Raw genomic sequence first — 16,333 nt, forward strand, 5'->3', positions numbered from 1 at the left:
TCCCAAAGTGTTGGATTACAGGCACGAGCCACTGTGCCTGGCCTTGCATTCCCTCCAGAGGCTCTAGAAGAGAAGTCATGATCTTGCCTTTTTAGCTTCTAGAGTCTGCCTGCATTCCTTCTGTCTTGGCCCCTTCTTCCATCTTCAAAGTCAGCAGCGTAGCATCTTTACATCTTTTCTTGTTCTCTGTTCTACATTCAAGGGATCTTTGAGGTTCAATTGGGCTCATTTGGAGAGTCCAGTGTGACCTTCTTATCTTAAGGTCTGCTGTTTAGCAAGCTTAATACCATGTACAACCTGAATTCCTTCTCACTGTGTAACATAAAATATTCTCATGTCACATGACATATCACTCCTGACCAGGAGATCAGGACATGGACATCTTCAGGGTGCCACCATTCTTATTGTTACAGTTAACAAAGATTTTGTGCCATTGCAACATGAAGAAACAAACCCTTGTCCTTATTTTCCTTCAGTCTTTCTCATCATGTAGAAAGATCTTCGGATCCAAAAAAGAAGACTCTACATTGTTAGACTCAAAGCTCAAAATAGGTGAAGAGGGAAGTACATTAACTCTCCACATAAATGAGTGCTGGGCTCCAGTATTGGAACAGAATTTGCCATGAGATACTGAAAGAATTTAGGATTGAGATTTCCCGGTTGCTCATACAGAGCTTTGAGGATGTATGGAGAATAGCAAAAGTGTTAGAAGACTAGAAATGGGCAAACAGTGTACAGTTTTTTGAAAGGAGGAGGAGGTAGAACCTCTAAACTATAGGTGAATGAGACTGACATTGCTTCTAGACTCCCAGGCTGGAGTGCAATGGTGCAATCTCAGCTCACTGCAATCTCTGCCTCGCAGGTTCAAGCGATTCTCCTGCCTCAGCCTCCCGAGTAGCTGAGATTACAGGTGCCCGCCACCACACCTGGCTAATTTTTGTATTTTTAGTACAGAAGGGGTTTTGCCATGTTGGCCAGGCTGGCCGCGAACTTCTGATCTCAGGTGATCCACCCACCTCAGTCTCCCAAAGTGCTAGTATGACAGGCGTGAGCCACTGTGCCTGGCCTGAAAATAATTTCGAAGGAAATATGAAAGGAATGGCTCCCAAGCACCTAAAAGAATCCTTTGCAATTATGAAACAAGGTGCTCTGAGAACAAATCATGTCAGACAAATGTTATTTCCTCCTTTGACATGGTTTCTCCATGGTAGATTTAGAGGAGAGATGGACTCTGTGCATCACCACATTCTAAGAACCTCATGGAGCTTTCCTAAGGCAGAGACTGTGTGTGGCTCATCTGTAAATTATCAGTGGTGTGCTGGGGCTGCCTCATGCTGGCTCACAAGAGCTGTTTATGCAAATACATCTCTTTCCAACTCTATGTTCAATGACATCACCTTGGTAGTTTGAAATCTGCCATGGTAGGAAGTAGTTACGCCAAATCAGCAAACATTACAAACTAGGGCTTTTTTTTCTTCTGGGTAGTCAGCTGTTAAAACACTCACTGCCATAACACGGCGTCTACAGCAAGTATCTGGTACAAGACACAGCAGGTGCCCAATGAATGTTGGCTGAATAAATAAATAACTGGACCAAAAAACTAAACAAAGTCTCCCGTAATAAAATTGGGGTCAAGATAGAGACATCTTAGCTACATGCCAGTGCAATGAAAAATTTAAAACAAACAAACAAAAGGAAAAGAAAAGAAAGAAGAAAAAAACGTATCAATGTCAAGTTGGAGGGAATTTTCTAAGACTGGAAAAAAAAAAACAAAAAAAAAAACTTCTGCCCTTGGTCTGCGAGTCTTGAGTAATCTTTGCCAATGTAAAGTCCTGTTCTTAGATTAAATGAAAACTAAAATAACAAAACATTATAAAATACAGGGTGGGTAGAATGGCAATCATTAAAAAGTCAGGAAACAACAGGTGCTGGGGAGGATGTGGAGAAATAGGAACACTTTTACACTGTTGGTGGGATTGTAAACTAGTTCAACCATATGGAAAACAGTATGGCAATTCCTCAAGGATCTAGAACTAGATGTACCATATGACCCAGCCATCCCACTACTGGGTATATACCCAAAGGATTATAAATTATTCTACTACAAAGACACATGCACACGTATGTTTATTGCGGCACTATTCATAATAGCAAAGACTTGGAATCAACCCAAATGTCCATCTGTGACAGACTGGATTAAGAAAATGTGGCACATATACACCATGGAATACTATGCAGCCATAAAAAAAGGATGAGTTTGCGTCCTTTGTAGGGACATGGATGCAGCTGGAAACCATCATTCTTAGCAAACTATCAGAAGAACAGAAAACCAAACACCGCATGTTCTCACTCATAGGTGGGAACTGAACAATGAGATCACTTGGACTCGGGAAGGGGAACATCATACACTGGGGCCTATCATGGGGAGGGGGGAGGGGGGAGGATTGCATGGGGAGTTATACATGATATAAATGATGAATGATGGGTGCTGACGAGTTGATGGGTGCAGCACACCAACATGGCACAAGTATACATATGTAACAAACCTGCACGTTATGCACATGTACCCTAGAACTTAAAGTATAATAAAAAAATAAAAAATAAAAAATAAAAAATAAAAAAAGAAAAGTGAAGAAAAAAAAATACAGGGTGGGGTAGAGGTAGGAGAACATAGCAGCATGAGGTATGAAAAGTGAATCTCACTATTCCCAACTGGCCAGAAGATGATGAATGCATTGTGCCCAGATCCAGGTGTCACACAGCTGAACATTCAGAGAAGAGTCACTAGGGTAATGGAAAACCAAAACTTGCCAGGTGAGGCATGACACAAGGAATTATGAGTGTTTTCATTGGAGAAGACTCAAATGAGTGTGAGGTTAACACCAAATATTTGAATGATTATCACACTGATAGGGCCATCAAACTGCCCAACTCCAGGGACACTGTTTACACACTAGTCTACGTGAAAAGCAGCAGACGCCCACAGCTGAGCAATGTGCAGTCTGTACAACTGGAAGCACTTGTCCTGTATATGACAAGGTGTCACTATTTCAAGTAGTAGGAGCCCCTGAGAATTATATTTCAGCTCAATTTCGGTAAGACCTTCAGAACTTCTGAAAAGGATCCCTCGTGCCTTGGATGGAATCCAAGCAGAGGCTGAATGGCCCATGTCTTAGAGGTGGCATAGGGGATTCTGACAACAGAAAATCTGAAGGAGGGTTTTTTGTTTGGTTTGGTTTTGGGTTTGGGTCTTTTTCTGGTTTTTGTTCGTTTGTTTGTTTTGTTTTGTTTGACACAAAGTCTCACTCTGTTGCGCAGGCTGGAGTGCAGCGACGCAATCTCAGCTCACTGCAACCTCCGCCTCTCAGGTTCAAGCCATTCTCTTGCCTCAGCCTCCTGAGTAGCTGGGACTACAGACATGTGCCACCATGCCCGGCTTATTGAAGGAGGGTTTTGTTGGATGACTTTTTACATTTTTCTAACTCTGAGATTCAGTAATCCCAGAGATAGAAACTCTATCATTTATGGAGCTTCTACTTGTACTAGGTACTGTGTTGGGTGCTTTATGTACCTAATTTAATGTGATATTCAGAACAACCCTACAATGTGGATATTATATTTACAGATAAGAAATTGAGACTCAGATATTAATTCTTTGTCTGCAGTCATTCAATGATTAAGAAATTTAGCCAGGATTTAAAGCTGAGAATATGTGATTCCTTTATTCTTCCTGGAACACTGGGGATTGGGAAGAAAGTTCACCACCCCCCAACCCCCCATCCCAGAACTTTTGGTTGGCAATGTGACAAGTCTCAACAGTGGTGGTCATGTCTTATAGGCAAGACTTCATACATTACCTGAACTGATGACTCAGGCTGAAGACCTCCTCTCTTAGCCTTAGGATGCCTAGTCTGTGGGACCAGACTCTTGCTTTGTTTCTTCCCTTGGGCTGTCATCACAAATTCACAATGCCCTGAAGAAAAGGAAGATGCTCAGGAAAACATAGCCTCTGAGTCCTCCTCTCTAGATTAAAGGTTGCGAGTCAGATGTCTCTTTATCCTGCCTCTCCACCTACTCCACTGAAACTCAGGTCTTGACAGTGACTTTGTGGCTCACAATCAGCCTCAGGACTGCTTGCTTGCATGGAGCCAGTGACAGACTGGAGCCAGTCCCTGGGAGCTACCAAGTAGCTGACAAACTGGGAAGTGTGATCTTTGACTCATTCATCCATTACCCAATTAATCAGCACTGCATAGCTTGGGTGTTCACAGTGTGTCACCGCGCACCAGAGCCACACCTCTCCATGGCTAGAATAGCTTGCCTGGCTGGCTCCTGAAGCATTTAGAGGATGTTTGTTGACTGGGAAGAACCAGTGCCTTTACTATGACTTAATGAGTTGTATCCACCAGTCATGTAACTCTCCAGTGTGAGAATTTGGTTGTGGGCTGATGTTGTGTCTTGGGCAATTACTTTGGATTTATTTGGAGCCACCCCTGTTGACAGTGGCTAGCACTCACACCTAGGATTAAAGTCTATTTATTATCAGAGGGCAAAAACCTGTCCTCACAGTGAACACAACTACAATTACAGTCAGGGATTCATATCTCATTCTCTTTCAGCCTCTCAAGGGCACAATTTATTTTTGGCCTTGCTATTTTTCTGTCTGAATTATTTCCTGCTATCCAGGCACTCCAGACCCCAACATTATTCTGTTCCATCCCACCACCACCATTGTCTGTAAATACACCATAGATAACCATGCCTGTAAATACACCATAGAACCATGAAAACTGGCGCTACAGACAAGACAAAGCACAAAAGGCTTGTCCAACATAAAACAGAAAGTACCGTGATGTTTCAACTCAATATCATACCCTCCCCCACTTTAAATGAAGAGCTGTTGTAATGTGTGGCACAAACAATGGTAAAGAAATTGGTAAAAGGCAGTGCGTATCTTTACTTTTCTAGAAGATTCTAACATTGTCTTGGAATTCACCAACCTCAGAACTTTGTAAAGACATCATAATGAAATGCTGAGAGTGACTGAAAAAGGTCTGTACTACATACTAGTTAAAAACCTACAGTGAGGCCGGGCACAGTGGCTTACGTCTGTAATCCCAGCACTTTGGGTGGCTGAGGCTGGCGGATCATCAGAGGAAAGGAGTTCGAGACCAGCCTGGCCAACATGGTGAAACCCCGTCTCTACCAAAAATACAAAAATTAGCCGGGCATGATGGCAGGAGCCTGTAATCCCAGCTGCTTAGAAGGCTGAGGCAGGAGAATCACTTGAACCCAGGAAGCGGAGGTTGCAGTGAGCTGAGATTATGACACTGCACTCCAGCCTGGGCAACAAGAGTGAAATTCTGTCTCAAAAAGCAAAAAAACTCAAAAAACCCACAGTGGGTTCTGATCTCCAACTCCTGCTCCTCTTCAGATGATGCCAGTGATGACCCTAAACCAGAGGGGCAGGTTGGGTCTAATTCTTTGTAGGCAGCCGATGTCTCCTGGTCTCACACAGGACGCCCTGCACTGGGATGTCTGCCTCTTTCTATAGGATCCTATTACTCAGCATCATCTTTCTGCACAAGCTGAAGCTGCAGTGTTTGGATGCTGAGTCTGAGAATAACTGACTGAGGCTGAATGCTCTGAATCTCTAACCCAAGGGCTGTGAGCATGTAATCTGCTGGGAACTTTCTCCTCTAGTGACTGTATTCATATATGTTGTGGCCAAGAAAAGGAGGTTTAAAGCCCCTCTGTCTGGAGGAGTTCCTTCCTGCTTGAGATCGGAACTGAAAACGACTTCTCCATTTGCACAATGCTCTGGCATTTCCTGGGCAACAGTGTTACATGCCTCTGCAACGAGAGTAACTTGAGATACTGCTTTTTAATCACTTCTTGCCCAATATCTCATATTACACAGTAAGAATCCTCTCCTACTTATTCATCAGAAAGCAGAATAGTTGGTGAATAGCTTGAGTTCTTCAACTGCAATCTGTAAGTGATATAGTGAAGTGCTATTTGTGTCGTTCTATTGGAGAAATCAGGGGAAGGTTTGATGGGGGAGATGTCATCATTTTCTTTCTCTTTTTTTTTTTTTTGAGATGGAGTCTCGCTCTGTCACCCAGGCTGGAGTGCAGTGGCACAATCTCAGCGCACTGCAACCTCTACCTACCAGGTTCAAGTGATTTTCCTGACTCAGCCTCCCAGGTAGCTGAGATTACAGGCATGCACCACCACATCAGCTAATTTTTATATTTTCAGTGGAGACAAGGTTTCACCATGTTGGCCGGGCTGGTCTTAAACTCTTGGTTTTTAGTGATCCAAGCACCTCGGCCTCCCAAAGTGCTGGATTACAGACGTGAGCCACCTTGCCCAGTCATTGACTACAACAGTGGACATTTCATATTGTGGGCTGCAGAGAATTCCAAAGAATGCTACTTCCTCATTAGAGCCATCTTTAATGGATATTCCCTGAAAGAAAAAGATTAAAAGTCAGTTTGCTACATGTACATCCGTAGAATGAATTCCCAGAAGTAGAACTGTTAGGTCAAAAGGCATGTGTATTTATTTATTATTATTATTATTATTATTATTATTATTGAGACAGAGTCTCGCTCTGTTGCCCAGGCTGGTGTGCAGTGGCACGATCTTGGCTCACTGCAAGCTCCACCTCCCAGGTTCAAACCATTCTCCTGCCTCAGCCTCCCAAGTAGCTAGGACTACAGGCTCCCGCCACCTGTATTTTTAGTAGAGATGGGGTTTCACCCTGTTAGTCAGGATGGTCTCGATCTCCTGACCTCATGATCCTCCCGCCTCGGCCTCCCAAAGTAGGCATGTGTATTTATAATTTTCATATAGAGTTTGTACCAATTTCTGCTTCCACCAGCAAATGTATGAGAGTGCTTATTTCCCCACACTTTTGTAAATAAAATGGGCTTTCAAACTTTGCCAAATTTCACAGGTGAAAAAATACATTTGGGCCTCACTGTGAAAAAATTCATCTTTTTGTCACTGGAGACTTTTTGAAAGAGAGGACTGGGTTCTGCCAATGTTTCCTTGGGGTTTACTCATACCACCCAGGATCCTGAAGAAAAATGGGGTAGGCCACGTGCAGTGGCTCATATTTTGTACTTAAAGCTTGCATCGGGTGCTTTCCCAAGCATCCAGGCCCAGGAATGACACTGTATTGGGAAATGAGCTAATTAACCACATCCCTTCTTCCTAAGCCAACTCCAGGGCAACTGCAACATTATCATAGAAGTTGCACAAGTCAATGACCAGGTGCAGTGGCTCATGCCTCTGATCTCAGCACTTTGGGAGGCTGAGGTGGGTGGATCACTCGAGGTCAGGAGTTCAAGACCAGTCTGGCAAACATGGCGAAAACCTATCTGTACTAAAAATACATAAATTAGTCGGTCATGGTGGTGGGCGCCTGTAATCCCAGCTACTGGGGAGGCTGAGGCATGAGGATCACTTGAACCTGGGAGGTGGAGGTTGCAGTGAGCCAAGATTGTGCCATTGCACTCCAGCCTGGGTAACAGAGCAAGACTCCATCTCCAAAAAAAAAAAAAAAAAAAGAAAAGAAAAGAAAAATGGGGATAGAAGACAGGAAAGAGATCAGGCAGAAGGGGAGAGGAGAGGAGCAGTAGACAGCAGAAAAGGGATGGGGAGCTGGGCGCGGTGGCTCATGCCTATAATCCCAGCACTTTGGGAGGCTGAGGCAGGTGGATCACGAGGTCAGGAGTTCAAGACCAGCCTGACCAACATAGGGAAACCCCGTCTCTACTAAAAATACAAAAATCAGCCAGGCATGTTGGCGCGCACCTGTAATCCCAGCTACTCAGTAGGCTGAGGCAGGAGAATTACTTGAACCCGGGAGGCAGAGGTTGCAGTGAGCCAAGATCGTACCACTGTAATCCAGCCTGGGTGACAGAGTGAGACTCCGTCTCAAAAGAAAAAAGAAAAGAAAAGAAAAAAAAAAGAAAGGAAAGGAGAGGAAAAGAAAAAAGAAAAGAAAAGGGGTGAGGAGGGTGAGGAAGTAGAGTAGCAGTAGGTTGGGGCAATCAGAGTGTAACTAGAGGTTATAGTTCCCAGCTAATCAGGTATGTTCTTGTTTTCTCTCCATTTGACCTATTTCCACCCATCAACACACCCATTTTCTACCCAGGTGCTTTACTTCCTGTGAGCAGGGACTTGTGTTGTAGGTGCTAACTCATCTTGACTGCTCATGACATTCTCAGATTTCAAGACAGACACTAGATGTGGATGCACCTACTGCCCAAGAAGTCCTTTCTAGGAGGGCCAGGGGGGAAAAAAAGTGGAGGGAGTTGTTAGGGTAAACAGTGAGGTTTCTAATGCTACATCACTGATTATTTGGGATGGGAGAAATGACCACAGTGAATTCTGGGCTAATCAAAAAGACCACAGGTCTTACTACTGGGAGATAAAAACCAGTGGATCAAAAGTTTTAGTACTAATTTATATGATTTGTGCAGAGTGCAATTGCCAGAGGAAAAGCTAATCTGTTAGGCTCTTTGGGCTGTAAGGTACAGAGACGTTTATCCAGATTGCCTTGAATGTTGATGGTTTATGAAGCTATATGTATAAGACAGAGTGCTGACCATATAGCCAGGTCTCTAGTGAACCTTTATGCAGCTAAACAACTATCCTCTCCCATCCCCCAGGCCTAGAACATAGTTTGATAATGGGAAGATTATACAGCAGGAGTCCCCAACTGGTAACAGTCTATGGCCTGTTAGGAACTGGGCAGCACAGGAGGAGGTGAGCAGCAGGTGAGCAAATGAAGTTTCATCTGTATTTACATCCCTGCTCCATCACTCACATTACCACCTGAGCTCTGCCTTCTGTCAGATCAGCGGCGGCATTAGATTCTCATAGGAGCGCAAACCCTGTTGTGAACTGCACGTGTGAGAGATCTAAGTTGAGCCCCTCTTGGGAATCTAACACCTGATGATCTGCCACTCTTTCCCATCACCCCCAGGTGGGACCGTCTAGTTGTAGGAAAACAAGCTCAGGGATCCCACTGAGTCTATATTATGGTGAGTTGTACAATTATTTCATTATATATGACAATGTCATAATAATAGAAATAAAGGCTGGGCACAGTGGCTCACACTTGTAATCCTACCACTTTGGGAGGCCAGAGCAGGTGGATCACCTGAGGTCAGGAATTTGAGACCAGCCTGACCAACATGGTGAAAACCCATCTCTACTAAAAATACATAAATTAGTCGGGCATGGTGGTGGGCGCCTGAAATCCCAGCTACTTGGGAGGCTACGGCAGGAGAATCACTTGAACCCAGGACGTGGAGGTTGCAGTGAGCCGAGATCATGCCACTGCACACCAACTTGGATGACAGAGACTCCGTCTCACTAAAAAAAAAAAAAAGAAAGAAAGAAAAAAAAAGTGCACAATAAACAGAATGCCTTGAATCTTCCTGAAACCATGCCCCAACTCATGATCCCATCTGTGGAAAAATTGTCTTCCATGAAACTGGTCACTGGTGCCAACAAGGTTGAGGATAGCTGTTATACAGGATTCAGTGTGGGTCTAGCAACCGGGTGATACTCCCCTTCCCTCAGCTGCAGGAGGAGCCAATGGCTGCTTTAGCACCTTACCATCCTTTTGATTCAGCTTCACCATCTTTTCCTCTGCTGTTCACATCTTTACCTGCAAAATGTTCTCTCTCTTTTTTTTTTTGAGACAGAGTCTTACTCTGTCATCCAGGCTGGAGTGTGGTGGAGTGATCTTGGTTCGCTGCAAGCTCCACCTCCTTGGCTCAAGTGATCTTCCCACCTCAGCCTCATGAATAGCTGGGACCACAGGTACACACCACCATGCCTGGCTAATTTTTTGTATTTTTTGTAGAGACAGGGTTTTGCCATGTTGCCCACAATCTCAAACTCCTGAGCTCAAGCCATCTGCCCGTCTCAGCCTCCCAGATTGCTGGGATTATAGGCATGAGCCACTGCGCCTGGCTGCAAAATGCTCTTTACTCTCCATCTGACCCTATAGTGTCTGCTCACTCATAGGTTCAGGTCATATCTGCTTACTGCCTCTTCTGTGTGTCTTTCACCTTTTGCTCCTCTTACCAATTGCTCAATGCCTGATGTCTCCTATTTTAAAATTCTCAGATGATCACTGGGGTCCTTTGTGGCTCTGCTGATCTAACTTCATTCTGCCAGTCCCCAAATACCATATCCGCTCTTTCAGGCTACTGGTCTTCCCTCCTATATGATTGGCACGTTACCTACTATTCTAGAGAAGACAGCAAAGATCATTGTCAGTCAACTATGACGTTTAAAGGGAAAAAAGGTCGCTTCTATCCCATTTCTCATCAGAATAGATTGCATTGCCAGATCCGCTGATGGCCCCTGATAGACTCAGAGGATGTTGCAATGTGAAAGGCAGTGTGGAGAGGGAAGAAAGCTTGTTCTCCGTTCTTCATACTGTCATGGAGAAGGGGAAAAAGTATGGGCAGACATGTTCACCCCCATTTTCCTCTTTTCCTTCACACAGTCTTCCAGAGGGAGGAAGAGTGACTAACTGGAAGAGTGAGGATGGGCCGATTCTCAGACTACTCTCAGCAAACTCAGATTCTGTGCTCCTCCATGCAGAGAACTTACCAGAACATGGTCTCACTTTCAGAAAAGGAGGACTACGATTTTGGCAATAAACAGTAGGAAGCCTGGGGGGTTCAAGCCATGGTCTCTTTTCTCAGTCTTTTGATCTTGATCTGTGCAACTTCTTTTTTTTTGAGACGGAGTCTTGCTCTGTCCTGTCACCCAGGCTGGAGTGCAGTGGTGTGATCTCGGCTCACGGCTCACTGCAACCTCCACCTTCCGGGTTGAAGTGATTCTCCTGCCTCAGACTCCTGAGTAGCTGGGATTACAGGCATGCACCACCATGCCCAACTAATTTTTTTTTTAGATGGAGTCTCGCTCTGTCACCCAGGCTGGAGTGCAATGGCACAATCTCAGCTCACTGCAAGCTCCGCCTCCCAAGTTCAGGCCATTCTCCTGCCTCAGCCTCCTGAGTAGCTGGGACTATAGGCACCTGCCACCACGCCTGGCTAATTTTTTGTATTTTTAGTAGAGATGGGATTTCACCATGTTGGCCAGGCTGGTCTCGAACACCTGACCTCATGATCTGCCTGCCTTGGCCTCCCAAAATGCTGGGATTACAGACATAAGCCACTGCACCTGGCCATTGACCTGTGCAACTTCTATGATAATGTTGCAGTTGCCCTGGAGTTGGCTTAGGAAGAAGGGATGTGGTTAATTAGCTCATTTCCCAATACAGTGTCATTCCTGGGCCTGGATGCTTGGGAAAGCACCCGATGCAAGCTTTAAGTACAAAATACGTTGGTTTGCTTTAAGAGTCCTAAAGCAACCTGAAGAACAACGCAAGATACCCTACAGGATATCAGCCTCCTATAAGGGAGTCCCAGGTCCATGACTCTATCCAGAAAGATTCTCCATTCCTCATTTTCCTCTACGGCTACCAGTCAATTTCTGAGGTTTGACTGAAAGAATTATCAACTTCAAATCTGCCCAGATGTCAGTGCTATCATTTTCGTGTCTCCTGAGGGAAACATTCTTTGATTGGTTACTAAGACCTCTAAACCAGCAGAGCCTATAGTTGAGGAAATGAGAGTGAAAAACTATCTAAGTGGGTTATTAGATGTAATAAAGAATGATGTTAACACCGATTTCTTTTCTTTTTTGAAACAGGGTCTTGCTCTGTCACCCAAGCTGGAGTGCAATCATAGCTCACTGCAACCTCAACTCCTGGGCTCAACTCTCACTTCAGGCACATATTTGTTTTACCCAAGGCATCAAAAATACCTGGTACATCTGGCCTCCAAGTCCTGTTAGGTTTTTTTTTTTTTTTGAGACCTAGTCTTGCTCTGTCACCCAGGCTGGAGTGCAGTGGTGTGATCTTGGCTCACTGCAGCCTCGAACTTCCAGGTTCAAGCAATTCTCACGCCTTAGCCTCCCTAGTAGCTGGGACTACAGGTGTGTGCCACCACATCTGGCTAATTTTTATAGTTTTAGTAGAGATGGGGTTTTGTCGTGTTGGCCAGACTGGTCTTAAACTCCTGGCCTCAAGTGATCTGCTTGCCTCGGCCTCCCAAAGTGCTGGGATTACAGGTGTGAGCCACCATGCCTGGATGATATTTTGAAGACTTCATATAAAAATAAGTACCTCAATAAGTTTTATATTGACTACATATTGAAATGATACTATTTTGGATATCATGGGTTCAGTAAACTGTGCTTTTAAAATTAATTTCACCTGTTTCTTTTTACTTTTTACAATGCAGCTACTAGAAAATTTAAAATTAGACATCTGGCTCACATTATATTTCTGTTGGACAGTGCTGCTGTAAAGGCTTAATTTGCTTTTCTTACCAAATAGCCCTCATGACTTGGGTTAGAGGGTCAATTTGGAAATTATGCCAATTGCTGAACTTATTTATTCCAATTGTACACTCAACCGCGAGATGAGTTTGAGGTCTTATTAGAGCCCAATGTGAGGCTTATTGGAATCAAAGCTTTATCTTATCATGAGGCTGCCACTGACTGGTAATCCAAGACAGTGTTCTAGTCTCCCATTATTTCAAAGCTGAAGTTTTAGATATTTTCCTTCCTTGCGTGTACACCTACCCCTATGAATAGCTGTCTATTTGGAGAAGTTGAGGGGGAAGAGGCTGAGTATATACTTGTCATGTTATCACAGCCTTTTTTTTGAGGGTATGCACCTTTCCTTTTATTTAAGGGGCTCATAGTCTCTGAAATTAATCAGACCTGGGGATTGAGTGAGGAGGCAGGATTCTATGGTGGTGGTTCAAGTAAGGCCTCTTATCACCAAACTTGGAGTTTTTTGGTTTCATACATCAGATAAAACCTTGTGGTGGGCTACCCATCTGTTTCAATTCTGGATCTTCTGTTTAGGTAATTGGGTATCACCAAAGAGTCAGACTATTCAGATGACTACATAAGTATCCTTGGCAGTTATGACAACTGTATATTCCATGCCTTCGAAATGAAGTGCTGATGCTTGGCCTCGCTTGTGTGTTCTACTCCCATTTCCATCACCCTGATTGGAATTAGGGAGACTGTCTCATCCCATAAGAAGTGCAGTTCATCCCATTTGCATCCATGGCCTACAACTGCTTTACAGAGATTCTAGCTCTCCTTGCACCAATGCATTTCTCAATGGATTGGTGATATGAGTATATTGTTAGTCTTTACTGGAGGGGCATGATTTTTTTTTTTTTTTTTGAGATGGAGTCTTGCTCTGTAGCCCAGGCTGGAGTGCAGTGGCATAATCTTGGCTCACTGCAACCTCTGCCTCCCAGATTCGAGTGATTCTCCTGCCTCAGCCTGTGGAGTAGCTGGGATTACAGGTGCCCGCCACCACGCCTGGCTAATTTTTGTGATTTTAGTAGAGATGGAGTTTCGCCATGTTGGCCAGGCTGGTCTCAAACTTCCAACCTCAGGTGATCCGCCCACCTCAGTCTCCCAAAGTGTTGGGATTACAGGCATGAACCACCACGCCCAGCCTAAAAGGACATAATTTTGGGGTGGGTGAATCACATATGATAAATCCACTCCCAAGTCCCCATCTTCCTGCCTTTGCATTCCTTCCTCTACATCGTAGGCAGAAATTTCTGTCCTCTTGGCTTCATTTGGTGTAGTCTATCTATGAATCACAGTTTCCTGTCAGTCAACTGAGAAAAATCGCCCCTAGATGCTGGAGCTGGCATTTTCATCCGAAATCTCTGGAAAGAATACCATATTAAAAAAATTACCCTAACCTGACAGGTATGGTGGCTCACGCCTATAATCCTAGGACTTTGGGAGGCCGAGACAGGTGGATCACCAGAGGTCAGGAGTTTGAGACCAGCCTGGCCAAGATGGCAAAACCCCGTCTTTACTAAAAATACAAAAATTAGTCTGGCGTGGTGGTGTGTGCCTATAGTCCCAGCTACTTAGGAGGCTGAAGCAGGAGGATAGCTTGAACACCAGGAGGCAGAGGTTGCAGTGAGCTGAGATCGCGCCACTGCACTCCAGCCTGGGTGACAGAGCAAGATTTCCTCTCAAAAAAAAAAAAATAATAAAGTTTAGCCTCACCTTTATCCATGTCCCTCTTTACTTGGTCCAGCCCTTATGCTCACAGGCATTCTCCAGGGTTTTGCTAATAAAAATGAGCAAATGCTTAACATCCTTCTGATGTTTTAGCTTCCTTCTTCGTTCTGGATCCTCAAGGTCATGCTGGCTATCATCTGGAGGCAATCAGAGATGGTAAGACTGCCCGGTATAAAGAGAATTGGCAAAGGTAACTCCCTCTAGCAAGGTGGGCTCCCTGACAGAAGAGGAAAAGGAGGGAGAGCTGCATTTGCTGGCAAGAGAGGCTCACTGTGACTTGGGATACTCTGAGTCACATGAATTCCCCCAAACCAATTATTCTAGGCCAACTTCTTCTTTCTCATAAATGCCATAACTTTTGCAATAGACCTGATGAGGCTATGAACTCAACTAATGTTTTAATTCAACATACTACAGAATGAAACTCTGAGTGTTAGGAAACAGCAGGGAATACCAAGCTGGTCATCAAATCTGAGTAAGTGGGAAACTGGAGCAGGGAGATAAAGTCAGTGGGACTGAGTCAGTCATATGCAGGAACAGATTGGAGAGCAGCGTTCTGGAGGAGTCAAGTGAAGGCAGGAAGTCAAATGAAGTGGGCTGTGATCCTGACATGGACTTTTTTTTTTTTTTTTTGAGACAGAGTCTTGCTCTGTCACCCAGAATGGAGTACAGTGGCACGATCTCGGCTCACTGCAACCTCTACCTCCTGCGTTTAAGTGATTCTCCTGCCTCAGCCTCCTCAGTAGCTGTTTACAGACATGCACTGATTACAGACATGCACCACCACACCCAGCTAATTTTTTGTATTTTTAGTAGAGATGGGCTTTCGCCATATTGGCCAGGCTGGTCTTGAACTCCTGACCTTAAATGATCCACCTGCCTTAGCTTCCTGAAGTGCTGAGATTACAGGCGTGAGCCACTGCGCCGGAACTGGACTTTTCTTAGGTGTCAGCCTCCTGGGACTTCGGGCAGTCTGCCCCTCCTAAGGAAGGCTTAGGATTGGTATGAAACATTAAAGAGTTCCCATTATAGAAAGTGAGCAGTTTGTGAGTGGTACATTCCCATCTGACCTGTACAAAACTAAAAAGAAAATGTTTCAGCCACATTTAGGTCATAGGAATGGGAAAGAAACAGAATTCCTCACAAGGATAAGAGCAACAACCTTCCTGCTGGATGTCTGTGCTTCAAGCTCGTTCTCTCTAATTCATCCTCCACAAAGCAGCCAGAGAAATCTTTCTAACACACTAAACCTTCAATTACTTCCTACTGCCTTCACAACAAAGCCTACATTCTGGAACTGGACATTGAAGGCTCTGCATGCCCCGGAGCTGCACAGAACCTAAGTTCACAATCTGTAGTTAATTTTCCCTGTGTAAAAAGTGAGATGAATATGGGTAAGAACAGAAAAAGGGGGAGGAGCTTGGAAGGTAGGGAAAGGAAACTTCGAGGCCAAAGAGAGAGAGAAAGGATACTACTGCCAATAGAAATCCTTAATGGAAGAACAGATCAAGGATTTTTAGAACAGGCAAGTCTAAGGAGCAACTTTTTTTTTTTTTTGAGACAGACTCTCACTTCGTCTCCCACGCTGGAGTGCAGGGGTGCGATCTAGGCTCACGGCAACCTCTGCCTCCGAGTTCAAGCAATTCTCCTGCCTCAGCCTCCCAAGTAGCTGGGATTACTGGCACGCACCACAACGCTTGGCTAATTTTTGTGTTTTTTAAATTTTTTTTGTGTGTGTTTTTTTTCAGTAGAGACGGCATTTCACCACGTTGTCCAGGCTGGTCTCGAGCTACAGGATTCAAGCAATCTGCCCGCTGGCCTCCCAAAGTGCTGGGATTACGGGTGTGAGCCACCGGCCCCAGCCAGGAGCAACCGAAAAGTTGTTTGTTGTGCACTGTAGAATGGCGTTGCAGCCCCTCCCTCACAATTCATAAACCTCAACAAAGCTTGAAAGCACTTTTACTTCCCCACTTTCTTCTTTCATACCCCTACTCCTGTGTTTTGAGATAATTTAGAATTTTAGCCAAGGCTATTAAATTTTCTTCCATAATAAGTCTCATCTGATTTAAAATTCTCATTATTCCATGTCACATTAGCATCTATTTAGAGTATGACAATTACAAGGTTCTTGTATTCTTTGTCTTTCTCTGTTGCTGAG

At 44.4% G+C, this 16,333-nt stretch overlaps 2 long non-coding RNA genes across 2 annotated transcripts in view; both read left to right on the forward strand.

The window, feature by feature from the left end:
- LOC117099385 overlaps positions 1–10,630 on the forward strand; it is a 32,672-nt gene extending 22,042 nt beyond the window's left edge. Inside the window, exons 3-4 of the long non-coding RNA XR_004443793.1 lie at positions 8,685–8,792; positions 10,541–10,630. This is a non-coding gene — a long non-coding RNA (uncharacterized LOC117099385). The remainder of the gene's footprint in view (positions 1–8,684; positions 8,793–10,540) is intronic.
- A 1,126-nt stretch (positions 10,631–11,756) lies between these two features.
- On the forward strand, positions 11,757–16,061 carry LOC117099386. The gene is made up of 3 exons (XR_004443794.1): positions 11,757–11,871; positions 14,269–14,331; positions 15,924–16,061. It is a non-coding gene; the product is annotated as an uncharacterized LOC117099386 (long non-coding RNA).
- Positions 16,062–16,333: the final 272 nt, after the last annotated feature.

Source organism: Trachypithecus francoisi, unplaced genomic scaffold (genome assembly GCF_009764315.1).
Source record: "Trachypithecus francoisi isolate TF-2019V2 unplaced genomic scaffold, Tfra_2.0 Lachesis_group16, whole genome shotgun sequence".
In the NCBI taxonomy this organism is placed as follows: Eukaryota; Metazoa; Chordata; class Mammalia; order Primates; family Cercopithecidae; genus Trachypithecus; species Trachypithecus francoisi.